Consider the following 15,257-nt stretch of genomic DNA (forward strand, 5'->3'; position numbering starts at 1 on the left):
GCAACAGGAAAAACATCCTGGTTCTTGACAGTGGATGTTCAGGATATATGACTGGAAATAAAGCCCTGCTATCAGAGTTTATGGAGAAAGCTGGCCCAGGAATTTCTTATGGAGATGGAAACATGGGAAAAACTCTAGGATATGTCAATATCAATCTTGGGAATGTCATAATTGAAACAGTAGCTCTTGTCTCAGGACTTAAACACAATCTGCTAAGTGTGAGTCAAATCTGTGACAGAGGTTATCATGTAGATTTCTTTGAAGAACACTGTGAAGTTGTAAGTAATTCTATAGGCAAAGTGGTTCTGAAAGGTTACATACATGGTAACATATATGAAGCCAGACTTTCAACAAATTCTGATGGTTCTGCAATTTGTCTGTTAAGTAGAGCATCAATTGAAGAAAGCTGGAATTGGCACAAGAGACTCTCTCATTTAAATTTCAACAACATAAATGAGCTAGTAAAGAAAGATCTTGTGAGAGGACTGCCAAACACAATATTTGCTCCTGATGGTCTTTGTGACTCATGTCAAAAGGCAAAACAAAGAAAATCACTTACTGCATGTTGATCTATTTGGTCCAGTCAATGTCATGTCTATTCCAAGAAGAAATATGTTATGGTTATAGTGGATGAGTTCACAAGATACACTTGGGTGTATTTCTTGCACAAGAAGAATGAAATTGCATCTACTCTAACTGATCATGTCAGACAGCTAGATAAGTTAGTCAAAGATTCTGTTAAAATAATAAGAAGTGATAATGGCACTGAGTTCAAGAATTTAGTCATGGAAGAGTTTTGCAAAGAGCATGGAATAAAGCAGGAATTTTCTGTACCTGGAACTCCACAGCAGAATTGAGTTGTAGAAAGAAAGAATAGGACTCTTATTGAAGCTGCAAGAACTATGCTTGATGAAGTAAAGCTACAAACCTATTTTTGGGTTGAAGCTGTACAGACTGCATGTTTTACACATAATGCTACACTCATAAACAAGCATGGAAAAACACCATATAAGATGGTGAAGAAAAAGAAGCCAAATCTGAATTGCTTTCATGTATTTGGATGCAAGTGTTTTGTTCTTAAGACTCATCCTGAATAGCTGTCAAAATTTGATCTAAAAGCTGATGAAGGAAATTTTGTTGGATATCCACTTTCCACAAAAGCCTTCAGAGTCTATAATTTAAGAACAAGGGTTGTCATGGAATCTATCAATGTATCTTTTGATGATGAAAAGATTACTGAACTTGAAAATTTCAATGATCATGATCAGCTGAAATTTGAAAATGAAGATGTAAATTCTGATGAATTAAATCCTGATCCTGTAAGTTCTGACGGGTTAAATTCTGATGTCATTGAAACTGTGGTAACAATTCCAAATGAAAATGCACCTGTTTTGGGGGAGCAAGCTGATGATCATACCACATCTCAAGACTCTCAAGAAGCATCAGAACCAGTCACTGGCTCTTCAAGTTCTGATTCATCAAGTTCTGATGAGCCAAATTCAGACAATTCTGGAAACTCTAATTCTTTAATTCCTGAAGAATCCAACTCAAATTATGGAATCTCAGAGAGCATAACTTCAGGGGGAGCATTAGAAAATGCTGATGGAGATAGCATGGATCATGGGGGAGGATCCAGTTTTAGAGATCAACTTCCATCTGCAAGGAAGTGGACTAAATCACACACACCTGACTTAATAATTGGAGATACTGAAGCAGGTGTCAGAACTAAAACAACAACAACAAATGAATGTATCTATCATTCATTTCTATCTCAGACTGAACCAAAGAAAGTGGAAGAAGCTCTTTAAGATGCTGATTGTGTGCAAGCAATGCAGGAAGAGTTAAATGAATTTGAAAGAAATAAAGTCTGGACCCTAGTGCCAAGACCAAAGAACAGATCCGTTGTTGGCACAAAATGGGTGTTCAGAAACAAAACTGACAGTGACGGCATAATTATAAGAAACAAAGCAAGGCTGCTTGCTAAAGTTTACTCTCAACAAGAGGGTATTGACTATGATTAAACATATGCTCCAGTTGCTAGATTAGAAGCCATAAAAATCTTTTTGGCTTATGTAAAGAGTGCATTTCTCAATGGAGAATTAGAGAAAGAGGTATATGTTGAACAACCTTGAGGATTTGTAGATCCAAAATTTCCTAATCATGTCTACAGACTTGATAAAGCACTCTATGACCTAAAGCAAGCTCCAAGAGCATGGTATGAAACTCTGGCACAATTTATTCTGGAAAGTGGATTTACCAGAGGAACAATTGATAAAACTCTGTTCTATATCAACCATGGCAAGGACTTACTTTTAGTCCAAATTTATGTTGATGATATCATTTTTGGTTCTACAAATGCCACACTCTGTGAAAAGTTTTCAAAGCTAATGTAGTCAATATATCAAATGAGTATGATGGGAGAACTTAGCTATTTTCTGGGACTTTAAGTCAAGCAAACTAAAGAAGGTACTTTCATAAATCAATCCAAGTACACCAGAAATTTACTCAAGATATGTGGAATGCAAGATAGTTCTACTACATCTACTCTCATGGCCACAACCACCAAGTTAGATAAAGATACTGGAGCATCAGTAGATATTACTAACTACAGAGGTATGATTTGCTCTTTACTCTATTGAACTGCAAGTAGACCAGATATCATGTATGCTACCTGTCTTTGAGTAAGATTTCAGGTTGTTCCAAGAGAACCTCATCTAATAGCTGTGAAAAGAATTTTCAAGTACCTCAAGGGTACAGCTGATCTAGGATTGTGGTATCGTAGGGAATCAGATTTTAAGCTAATAGGTTACTCAGATGCAGATTTTGCAGGATGCAAAATAGACAGGAAAAGCACTAGTGGAAGCTGCCAATTTCTTGGAAGCAGATTGGTTTCTTGGTTTAACAAGAAATAGAAATCAATTTCAACATTAACTGCAGAAGCAGAATATATTGCTGCAGGAATCTGTTGTACACAGATTCTTTGGATGAAGAATCAGTTACTGGACTATGGGTTAGAATTTTCTAAAATACCCATTTACTGTGATAATCAAATTGCTATTGCTATGACAGGAAATCCAGTTCAACACTCAATGACAAAGCACATCAGCATTAGGTACCATTTCATAAGGGAACATGTAATGGAAGGTACAGTGGAATTGCATTTTGTTCCAACAGATCAACAACTAGCAAATATCTTCACAAAACCACTATGTGAAGCTACTTTTACTAGACTGATAAATGACTTGGAATGGTTTCAGGTTCTTTCTCAAAATTTGTTTAGTTTTTGTTCTCATACATCAGACTTTATGATCAGTGTTTACAGATTTTCTTATCTCAATGTCATATGTGCTTAAATTGTAACATATTAAACACTTCTTATTATCTGATGTGATTCTATAAACTCTGAAAGTGTTTTGAATGTTCTGTGTCTATTCAATCCAATGAGGATTATTTTTTTAGATGCTGACTTAGTAGTCTTTAACAAACTATGTATCCCATGTTTGAATTAGTTATTTATGTGGAAATCAATAACACAAGCAAATTCTGATTTTGATCTTAGTCAAATTTACATCCTGTATCTTATTACTGAGTCACAAACTAGATTATTGCTTCTTATCTATCATATTCTGATGTTAGTAAATCTTAAGGATGAACTACATGCTTGATAAGCCTCACTTATCTGAAGAAAATAAAAAAATAAATAAATTGAAATCAGGTACTCTTTTGAGATCTAGAGTAAATATGTGAAAGGGATGATCCAAGTGCATTGCTGGTATTAAGTTATATGCATTAAAAAAGCAAATTAATTTTTCTTGGTGACTTTTCACATTCTCTGATTACTGGAGAAATATTCTGATAACAGCATAAATTCTGATGGCAGTTGTAACTCATTTACACTGAGAAGCCATTGTCAAAAGAATTTCAAAAGATGCATAAAATAAGCACAAACAGTTGAGCTGGATTCTTGCATAACTTTATTCTACAGTAGACTTCAATTCAAGACAGATTTTAAGGATTTTTCTTAGTTATGTCTTACTTCTAAGATATACTGAAGTTTATCAGACTTCAATCTTTATCTGATCATTTGCACATACACACACTATAACTCCATATGAATGATGAAAATTACTGTGGTGATTAAGTTATTTATGATAAATAGTTAAGTATTATTTGCATAAATTCTGAGGACAAGTTCTGATTATATTCTGATGATTAAACTCTGAAGAAAAAAATTAGTATTTGTGTAAAGAAACACAGAAACATTCATTCATCTTTTTGAGTACAGAAGCCATGTTCAGATGACCGTTAAATTCTGATAATAGTCAAGTTCTGATGCAAATCCTAATGCTTACGTGGCATTATTTATTTACTTTACTTATTTTTGATATTTACTGTAATGGTCATATTTTCAGAAAATACTTAAGTGAGATAAAAACATTTCTAATCTTTTGGTTAATGGGAAACGTGTTTGTTTTGACAACTGCATATGCACAATTATTACTACACGTTTACCGTGCCCACTAATAATGTTTTGACTGATCACATGCTGCTAGGTGTCAAAAGTTCGGTTCAGCTTCATAAATTATCCGTTATAATAAGTGGAGCGTATATATATAAGATATAAAAGATTTTACAATCTTTTACCTACTTTCTCACTTTTTTTTCATCTCTCTTATTCTCTTACACTCTTACTATTTTCTGACGCTACTTTCTTTCAGGCATTTTATCAAATACTTTCTACACACACATTATTTCACTTAATTTCTCACAGAAATGGAACCAAAGGACGTTATCTTTAATGGAGCCAAGTTCGTCCCCAACAAATATATGGCTATTCTCAGCAAGGACGATGCTCCTTCAGATCTTCACTTCATTCAAGATTTTCTTGCTCGCGGTGAGATTGGGTATGCTTTGACCCAACCACAAGCACTCTCAGGAACACAAATACTGGAGTTTTGGAGGACTGAAGTCTATGATGATGGTGGTGAAGATGGGTCTCCAAGCATCATTTTCACAACTGGGGAAGATGAGCACCTGGTTAACCTGTCTACTGTTTGACAAGCTCTGCATTTGCCAGAAAATTGTACTTTCAATGCTCAGATTGGGGATCCAATTCTACAGAGCATGATGGCCAATCTTGGCTATGAGAAAAGTCTGTCCAAGCTGGGACAACTAAAGAGGCCCTAATGCTCAGATTTTTCGATTGCATCACCAAAGCCTTTGCCAACAAATGCTCAAATTTTGATGATATTCCAATTCTGAGTCAGCAAATAGGGTATGCACTTCTTAATCAAACTTATTTTAATTATGCTACTGCTATTTTAGGTTTTATTGGGGATAGGATGAAAGAGGACCCAAATATTGTTTATTTTGCTAGGTTCTGTTAGCTTATTTACAGTTTTTGTTGTTCTGATAAGCCCCAAGTCTTTAGTGACTTGATTCAACCTTTTCAACTTCAAAAAAGGGCCTTCACAGACTTGTTATCTACTGATAATAAGAAAGACATACTAAGACCTCTTTAAATTCCTCTATCTGTAAAACAGTTCTTAGTAAACTCTGACCCCAACACATACACACCCTAATTTCCTGAAGTTGCACCCTTTCAACCACCACAATCCACTTCTGGTGTCTCTCAGCAGATACCAGTTGTCAACATTTTCAAATCCAAAACCAAACCAACCTCTGGTACTTCTCAAAAGGTGCCAGTTATAAAATCTGCTACAACATCCGGACACAAATCTTCAAGAGCAAAATCTGTTCCTTAATCTCCACCAAGGAGAAAGAGAAGGCTGATTCTGAGAGATGAATCAGATGAGGAAGAACAGGTCCAGGTTCCTGCATCTGAACCTGTGACAATAGAAGCTAAAGAGGTAACTTCTCAGAAACAGAATGAAGCTGAGGGTTCTGGGATTTTGAAAAGGAAAAGACCTTCAAGTTCTGATATAGATCATGTCACTCCTCCATCTAGAAAATCAAGGAAGGTGAGAGCAGGTGTGCATTTTGCACAAACTCAATCTGAGGATACTGAAGATGCTGAGGAAGGGGATCAGGAATCTCTGATCTCATCAGAACCTATTGTGATTGAAGCCCTACCATCAGCTGAGGAAGTTCTGATAAAGGAATCTGAAATTCCTGAAGACCACAGATCAGAACCCGTACAAGAATCTGTGACTTCTCCACCTCACTCTCCAATCAAAGCTACTGATGATGTTGAAGAACAAAAGACAAATCCTGAAATAGATATTCATAATTTGAATATACCTTATGTTCTCTATCTGGAAGCTCCACCAGCAAAACAGCCAAAATCTTCTGTTTCACCAATTCTACAGGCTGAGATACCATCAACTCCAATTCTGGATATAGATACCGAAGATCAGAATTTAGATGCTTCAGAGTCTCCTACATCCACACACACCTTGGTGTTATTTGAAGGTGAGGAGATTCTAGCAAGTTATGGAGAGTCAGCTCCAGTAAATACTTCATTGCCTACAGGAAATGAGGCTTTGTTCCAGTTTGAGGAAGAGACTCCAGTTCCATGGGAGGAAACCTTCAGAGGGGCTGAGTGGATGCACAAATGGAATGATACTGATTTTATTCCTAGCCCACATGTTCTGTCAGAGCATATTTCAAAAGCTGATGAGTTGCTGACAAGTTCTGACTTCAAGCACCAACTAAAAGTCACAGCTCTCAGTACTAGAACTCTACAAGGACAACACTCCATGACTCATGCAAAGGTTGATAAACGTAAAGAGACAGCTGATAAGCTGGAAATGATGCAAAAGCTAGACAAGAAGAGGTTTATCAGACCTATTCATGAAAAAGTAGAGGCTATTGAGCTTGTTCAAGTCCAGCAGCAGGCCCAACTGGATGAGGTATTACAAAATCAGGCTGCTCAACAGACTCAGTTAAATGAGATCCAATCTTCAGTGGAACTTCTTCTTTCACTACTCCTGATAGATGATGCTAAAAAGGGGGAGAAGGTAGTTAAGTCCAAATGCTCACCAATTAAGACACTGAAGAAAAAGGATGATCATGGTGATGACCATATAAACTCTAATAAGAGTAGAGGTCACAGTCAAGGAGAGCAATTGAGCAGGATCCCTTCTCAACGGACAGGTTCTCATCAGAGATTGTCTGGTTCTACTCAAAGGAGGGATAAAGAAGGAAAGAAGCCTACAAATCAGGATGTTTCTTTGTTGATCAAAAATTCTTATGATCAAGTTCTGACAACTACTTATGATGTAATGATTCAAGCTGGAAGCCAAGATTCACAGAAGTTTTTGCAGACTTTGAAATTCAAGGGAAAGAAAGCAACATTCTTTTACAAGGATCCCAAAATTTAAACTATTGATGTAGAACTGGCCAAAAGACTATTCCTTAAGGATAATCCAGGAGTGGATTTAGAGGAATTAAGAGAAGAAGAAGCTAAATTTGCTGCTGAGAAGAGCAAACCAAAGTCAAAAGCTTCTGATACTAAAAAGCCACCAAGGCCAAAAGAAAAGGGGATTGTGATAAAAGAAAAAAATTCCCACAGAGATTCCTAGATCAAGGAATAGATCTCAAACTACTACTGATCCCAAAGAAAAGGAAAAAAGGAAAAGTTGGGGAGACAGTCAAGAAGCAGAAAATAAAGATTCCTCAAATTCTGATGGATCCTGTGTGCAAGATGGTTCAAGTCTTTGATGATGATGCTGCAAAAGATGAAACTGTTGAAACTATGAAAAGAAGAAAGATGACGGAAAAATCTAAGACAACCTCTGACATAACTCAAGTTGTTCAGAGTGAAGAAGTTTAGAACTTGACAAATCCTGAAGAAATTTCAGAACAACAAACTATAGAAGAATCTGCAAATCCTGAACAAGTCATCAAGATATCAACCTCTGACAGAGCTCAAGTTGATTTGGGCAAGATGACAATTGCTGATAAGAAGAAACTCCTATGGAAAAATGTTAAACCATCAGATCCTAAGAAAAGTCAACTGCTATCTGATTTCATGACTGTTGGAGTGAATGCCAGTGAAGCAAGAGACAGATCTTGGTTAGGATCAAACCAAGCCAAGAAGAAAACAGGAGTTGAAGTAACTATCAAAGATCCATTTTTATTAACTGACAAACCACTTGAGGAAGTTACACAAAAACACCCTGACAAGGTTATATCTGCTCAAGTGGTAATGGATACTCATGATAAGAGTAAAGTCAAGGAAAAGCTGATTCTATTTCTTAAAGATGGAAGAACATACAGAATGTCAAAATCAGATGTGTTGAATAAATCTCTTAAAGAATTTCAATTCATTCATCTTCTTTCTTTTAGAGATAAAGTCTGAGGTTACTAGAAGATGGTTAAATTTCATGATGAAGACCATAAGGGATAAAGCCAGAATCTCTAGATCAAGGGTTGCAGAATTTATTCCAAAGATAGTTGAAGATGATGGAAGAGAAATTCCAATGAAGAAGAATTCTGCTAAGATAGAAGTTACTCTGAAAGAGAACTGTCTATGCTACAATGAAGACTCCTCTCATCCAAGGGTAATCAGACTTGGTGATGAATTGGAAAGAAATCACATTTCAGCACTTAGGACTGCCACCTACCAAATTGGAAGTCAAGATGAAGAACTGTAGCAAGTCAAGGCTAAATTAGCTCAAGTCCTGAGAAATGCAGAAGAGAAGCTAATATCAAACTTTGTCAAGAATCATTTTGGATTCAGATTGATTCAGTAAGATTGGTAAAAGCTGCAAGGACTGTGAGCTGTAGTTAGTTTTCTAAATAAACTCTCATTATATTTGTACTTAAATGTTTTTGACATCATCAAGTTTATAACTTGTACATTTTTCATAATTTACAAGTTGGGGGAGATTGTTAGATATGTTTGATGATGTCATGACTAATCTGATGTGTTTAGTTTCAGAACTTAATATCAGGACTTATCAGGACTTAGTTGGGAATCAGGATTTACTGATGACAGGAAGATATCAGAACTTAAGGTATCAGAACTTGTAATATCAGAACTTAAGGAAGGATATGCTTCAGAAGTAAAGTGCGGCTGATTTCTAGGAGAGGATCTGGACTAAACAAAGGAAGATATGCTTTAGGAGTTAGACGACCAGAAGACTTGTAAAAAGATAATATCTGATTGATATATTTTAGGAAGAGATATATTTCATATCAATTAGAAGATATCTTGTAACTGTGTACTATATAAACACAGATTAGGGTTTACACTATATGTGTTATTATTCACGAGAATATTATTCATTGTAACCCTAGCAGCTCTTAGTGATATCATACATCACTGAGAGAGTAGATTAAACCTACTATAACAGAGTTTGATATATTGAATAAACTTATTTTCTGTTACATACTTGTGTTCATAATCGAATTGATTGTAGATACTATATTCAACCCCCTTCTATAGTATCATTGAGGCCTAACATTTCCAAATTTTGTGTACAAGTTACTCAATGCTCTATATAGACTAAAGCAGGCACCTACAGCTTGGTATGATACATTGTCAGAATTTCTACTGAAACATGGTTTTACTAGAGGTACTATAGACAAGACTTTTTTCTACAAGAAACATGGTGAATATATAATCCTAGTTCAGATCTATGTGGATGATATCATCTTTTCTTCTACAAATGAAAAGCTTTGCCAAAGATTATCCAAGCTTATGCAGAGTGAATATAAAATGAGTATGATGGGGGAATTAAGTTACTTTCTTGGACTACAAGTCAGTCAAAGAAGTGATGGAATCTTCATCAGCCAAAATAAGTATGTTAAAGATTTATTGAAAAAGTTTGGCATGGTTGATTATTTACCTGCATCTACACATATGTCTACTGCAACAAAGTTGAATGAAGATAGAAAGGGCAAATGTGTAGATATTTCAAGCTATAGAGGGATGATTGGATCATTGCTTTACTTAACTGCAAGTAGACCGGACATCATGTTTGCAACTTATCTATGTGCAAGATTTCAAGCCAATCCAAAAGAATCACATTTGATGGCTGTAAAAAGGATTTTCAGATACTTGAAGGGGACTCCAAACTTGGGATTATGGTATCCTAAGGGAACTGGTTTTGAAGCTGTTGGCTACACAGATGCAGATTTTTCTGGATGCAGAGTTGACAGAAAGAGTACTAGTGGAAGCTGTCAATTTCTTGCTCAAATACTTGTATCTTGGTATAGCAACAATCTGTATCAACTTCTACAGTAGAGGCTGAATACATAGTTGTAGGAAGTTTTTGTGCTCAAATGCTTTGGATTAGAAATCAACTAATGGACTATGGCCTAGTGTTGCACAAAATTCCAATTATGTGTGACAATACTAGTGCTATATCTATTGTGACTAATCCAGTCAATCATTCTAGGACAAAACACATTGATGTAAGGTACCATTTTATTAGAGAACATGCTGCAAATGGTACCATTGAACTCATTTTTGTTCCAACAGAAAAACAATTAGCTGATATTTTTACTAAATCTTTGGATGAAGCAACTTTCACTAGATTTGTAGTTGAAATTGGAATGCTTAATTCTTCATCCTAAGGCAAGAACTCAGCTAATGTGTTGCAGCAGATTAATTTCCAGTAAATCAAAATTAATTTGATTTAGTTGGAAATTAATTGAAATATGAATTATAAATATTTCAGAAATCTCTGCATATTTATTCTTCAAAAAAAATTTAGATTGGAATTTTTCAAATTCTAAGTAAACTGCTAAGTTGTTAATTTACATCATCAATATATAAAATTAACACAAGTCAGACTCAAATTGTTTAAAAGTATATAGAGAACTGAGTTCTCGATAAGTCTAATTGACTTATCGACAAGTCATTTTAAGACATCTCGAATGAGTTCTCGATAAGTCAATTTACTGACTTCTCGAGTGACTTCTCGATAAGCTTTATTATGACTTATCGATAAGTCATTGTAGAGTTCTCTACAAGTGTTAACTTACAGAGTTCTCTACAAGAATTATTTTTAGACTTATCAATAACTCAAAACTGAAATAATTTAATCTGATAAATTATTTTGCTAAAATACTTTTGGCAAAATTATTATAATTTTATTTTGAATTTATTTAAATAAAAATTGGAATCAAATTCAGTCCATTTTGGACAAACTGGGTATTTATTTAACATCTCGATAAGCTTATTTTTAAGTTCTCTTCAAGAATAAATAAAATGACTTATCGACATGTTTTTCATTTCTTATAATGGCTTCTCGATAGACAAATTCCAAACGTCTATTTTTGAGTTCTCGACAAGTTATTTGCTTTTACTATAAATACCCAGACTTCTCGATACATACATACTTACAACTTTCGAGATCTCAAGTGACCTAGCTTTTCAATCCAAAACCGATTTATCTCTCATTTTTACTCCTTTCTCACTAATTTTTCTTACCCATTCACTCTCACTAATCAACAATGGCACTCAATGTTGTTAGAGCTACTATTCCAGAGAAAGGAACAAATTACCTAGTTTTTACTGATGCTAACCAAGCTCTTGATAGTTTTAAGGGGTTTGTGAAACTTTTGTCTGAATCTTACCTTGCAGGAGCTTTGACTGCTAACCCAGTTTTGTATTTGGATGTTCTGCATGAGTTTTAGAAAACTGCAGTAGTAAGGACTGATATTAATGATAAATCTCTCTCAATGGTGGTAACTTGCACAATTGGAGGCCAACAAATAGAGTTCAATGAGCAAGATGTGAATAGAGCTTCGGGGCTGCCAACTGCAAACTTGGTGGATGTGCCAACTCCTAATGAACTGACTGAGTTTATGGACTTCATCAACTATGGTGGAAGAATCAACTTGTCAAGCTTGAACATGACTAACTTAAGGAAGGAATGGTCCTTTGTGTTTGATTCTGTGGTGAGGGCCTTCACATGCGGGAAGATTGGATATGACAATATTTCAAGTATTGTGTAGAAGTTGGTGTACTCAATAGCCGACAACAGACACTTGAATGTTGGTCTATTGATCCTGGAAGAACTTACAACCAGGTTGACCATGCCCCTATCTGCTAGAGGTAAGGAAATATTCTTTCCTAGATTCATTATGTCTACTTTAAATCATAAAGTCTTATACATACATTTGTTGAATGGTATATATAGCACTAAAATTGGAAACTGTAAGCAAGTGTCCAAAATAATAATATTTGGTTCACTTACTACAAAGAACAAGGTAAATGTGAGTCTAAAAAATTACTCCATATATGATGAAGAGATTTAGGACTTACCCTTACCCAATGCCAGACATGAGATCTAATGTACAGCCTAGCACAGCTATGGTCCCTGAACCTGGGGAAGTACAAACACAGGAATACCCAAAAGGACTTCCCAAGATGGAACCATTTTTTTAATACCTTTAGTAGCTAGGAAACCAACCACCTCATCTTCTCAAAAGGATGAGGTGAGTAAAAGGAAGAGAATGGAGGTGACCCTAACAGTTATGAATGAGAGTGGTGAGAATCAAACAGAAGCAGAGTCACCCTTGTTCAAAAGATCAAAAAAGAGTAAGAAAACTGAGCTGACCACTCAAGACACCTTTGTATCCTCCCAAAAGGATGCAGATGTGGACTAAATAGACTCTAGATACATCCTCTCAACATGGTGTGTCTATTGAAAAGAGCATTCACCCCAATGCATCTTGTATAGAGTCTACACAGCCTGCACTTGATCAAATCCAAGTATATGGTAGAAGAAATAAGGATGGCACGCAAAGTGATGGCACATCTTTTGAAGCTCCCTCATCCATTCAGGGGGAGCTGCCAACACTCACTTCTGAACAACAACGTCTAATCTCACAAATTTCTTCTCTACTACAGCACTTGAATCCAATTCTCAAGTGCAAGCTAAATCAAGTGACTTGGTTCAAAAAACATTGCTCACCACCTAGACACTATAATCAGTTGGTGAGAGGCTACTAGATGGGGTAGACCTTGATGACACCATCAAAACCATGGGGGATTCATCAGTTTTTATTAAAGACCCTATGGAGATACTAAATGCACCTTCATGTGCAAATCAGTCTTCTCGGACTGTTAGGTTTGAGGGTAGTACTCCTGAGGGGGAGCTATCTAAATCCTCTCCAATTCAACTGGAGGTTCCTCATGTAGGAACAACTCCCTTCAAAACCCTAGCAGAAATTGCTTTGGCAGTAGATGCTAGGAGTACAATTTCCAATAATCCTGCTATGAGGGAGGCAAGTTAATCATATTCAAGTGACAGTGCTTTACAAGAAGCACAAGGGTTTGAGACTGGTGCACATGACAGTAACCCAGTCAAATTCCCTCCAATTCAATTGGAGGTTCCCAATACATGTGAGGAACAAGAACTTGTCAAAACCACAGAGCAATCTGTGAGTAAAACTGTGACTTCTGTCGCAGGTGGTTCTGATTCACAACCCTTCACATCTCAATCACACCTCATCTCCCAATGGCTCCAAGACACTGAAAATCAACCTTCAACAATTGAAGATCTCAGAGTTGATTAACTTGGAGGCCTTGCACAAATTTCACGACAGCTACTCACATCCAACATGTCAAATCAGGACTACCAAGCTATCATGCTCACCTACCAGGCTGATGTTGAAGAAACTCAAGCAAAAATTATTGATGAAGCTGGTCAGGATGTTAACTGTGATGCTTGGTTGGACAAGGAATTCACAATTAAAATGGATATTGTGTTAGCTATATTCAGAGAAGAATATATCACAATTCTGGGAAGCAATGCCAGATCCCAAACTTCACAAGAGGTGTATGATGCCATCAATGAGGTCTATAAAGCTCAAATCAAGGTCTTCCACAACTTTGGAAAAGTAATTCAAATCACATTGAATGGATATCAAGACAAGATTATGAAGATGGTCAGGGAAAAGATGGACGAAATCATCCCCTCTCAAACTGAGATCAAAAACCAATTCAAAACCTTCTCAGAACAAATGTCAAGGTATGATCTTAGTGGGTTTAATAAGAGTGTGAATCAGCTGAAAGACTCCTTTGTAACCTTGCACAAGGTAGTTCAAGATCACATCACTAAATCCAATGACACAAGGTGGAAGTTGGATCAAATGCACATTACAAGATACACTCCTTCACCTTTGGTCATGGATGAAATTCAGAATCATGTGTAAGCTACATTTGGACCATCTACTGTTCTCTTTACAATAAGCTCCTCTCCACAAGACCTTCAAGCACTCAAAACACATGTAGCTTCTCTGGAAACCTCCAATGCATCTCTCAATGCTCAAGTTCAGGCTTTGTCTTCCCTAGTCAAGAGTCAACAAACAGACATCAAGACCCTGGTTGACTCTCACAAGAATCTCCAAATGTAAAACTTTGTTGCTTTGGGAGCCATCATGGGGAAGCTCAACATTCCTCTACCATCACTTCCTGAACAGATAAGGCCTAAAATTCCTACTCCCCTTCTCATGCCTGCCAACAAGATTAAGGGGGGGATAGAGGCTAGGCTAGCAAGATCAAGATCATCTGCTCAACATGTCCAAGGTGCTGAAAAGAGCTTAAGTCAAGAAGTAGATATTGATATAGAGAGGCTTATTAGGGTTGCTGAAGGACCAAGTCTGAGCAGGGAATTTGATGAATTGCTCAAGGCTCTAAGGGTTTTTCTCAATAATAACCTCTTCACCAACAAAAAGGCATTGGACAGGACAATAAATTCATTAAGGGTGATTTTGGTGACTAAAGACAATTTTCAGGAGAAGAGGATAGCGGTCAATATAAATGACTCTGGGGTAGATAGGTGTATGAAGGTGTCCCTCAATTATCTTATCTCAAGGAGGGCATCTGAGTTGGATATTCTGATAAACAAAGTCAGAGTTTTGATCCATGAAGACACTCAATTGCTAGCTGAACTGAAAAATTCTCAAGTGACTGCTTTTCCAGAAGCATACTATTAGATATATTTGAGATGTCATGTCTAATCTGATTTGTGTTTAGTTTTCAGAACTTAACAACAGGACTTATCAGGACTTACTGAAATCAGAACTTACTGAAGTCAGAACTTAATATCAGAACTTAAGGCGTAAGAAGATACTATTATTCGGTTGAGGTACCGATTTGCGATTTATCGGATGATTTTTTAAAAATCGGATGATTTATCGGCGATTTATCAGAAATCGGTCAAATCGGACAAATATTTTTGACCGGTTTTTGAGCGATCTCGGCGATTTTTGAAAAATCGGCCGATTTCTATAAAAGAGATCAGGACTTAAGTGCGGGAAGACTTCAAATAAGG

This window comes from Apium graveolens, chromosome 3, assembly GCF_009905375.1.
Source record: "Apium graveolens cultivar Ventura chromosome 3, ASM990537v1, whole genome shotgun sequence".
Classification (NCBI taxonomy): Eukaryota; Viridiplantae; Streptophyta; class Magnoliopsida; order Apiales; family Apiaceae; genus Apium; species Apium graveolens.